The sequence below is a fragment of the Notothenia coriiceps genome, unplaced genomic scaffold (genome assembly GCF_000735185.1).
Source record: "Notothenia coriiceps isolate Sejong01 unplaced genomic scaffold, NC01 NC01_scaffold00037939, whole genome shotgun sequence".
NCBI classification, from domain to species: domain Eukaryota; kingdom Metazoa; phylum Chordata; class Actinopteri; order Perciformes; family Nototheniidae; genus Notothenia; species Notothenia coriiceps.
In genome coordinates, this window is record NW_011370640.1 from 166,055 (window position 1) to 166,611 (window position 557).

Consider the following 557-nt stretch of genomic DNA (forward strand, 5'->3'; position numbering starts at 1 on the left):
ATTTATTACATTATATACAACTGTTAACCTCTAATAAGAAACAAAGAACTCTTATAAGGAGAATTTACAAATAATACACAGGCCTACTTTAAAATAAATTAAACATAGCACTTGGCACATTTGAAGGAAAAAAAAATATTATTAAAATGGGCCCACTTTGAAATAAATAAAACATATAGCTGCACCCTAAAAAGAGTTAAAGGTAGAGTAGGTAAGAAAGGAGAAACCAGCTCGAGTGCGCTAGAATTTGAAAATACACAACCGGAAAAAATATGCCTCTTCCTTCAGACTGTCTTACAGAGTCCCTCCTCTAACACACACGAACGCGCATCATCAATGAGGCCACGAGATAAGTTTGTGCACAGATGGAAGGCTGACAGGCAGGTAGGCCATCCAATCATTTTAGCCGAGCCGGCTAAAATGCCGTGCTTTTTACAGCGCTACGGCTTCCAGAGATTAATTTTTGTATGTATTTATTGTCAAAGCATTTAATATATTCATTGCTATCGGGACGTTAAGAGCATTCCATGGATATAACAAAAAGCTGAGACTGCAAG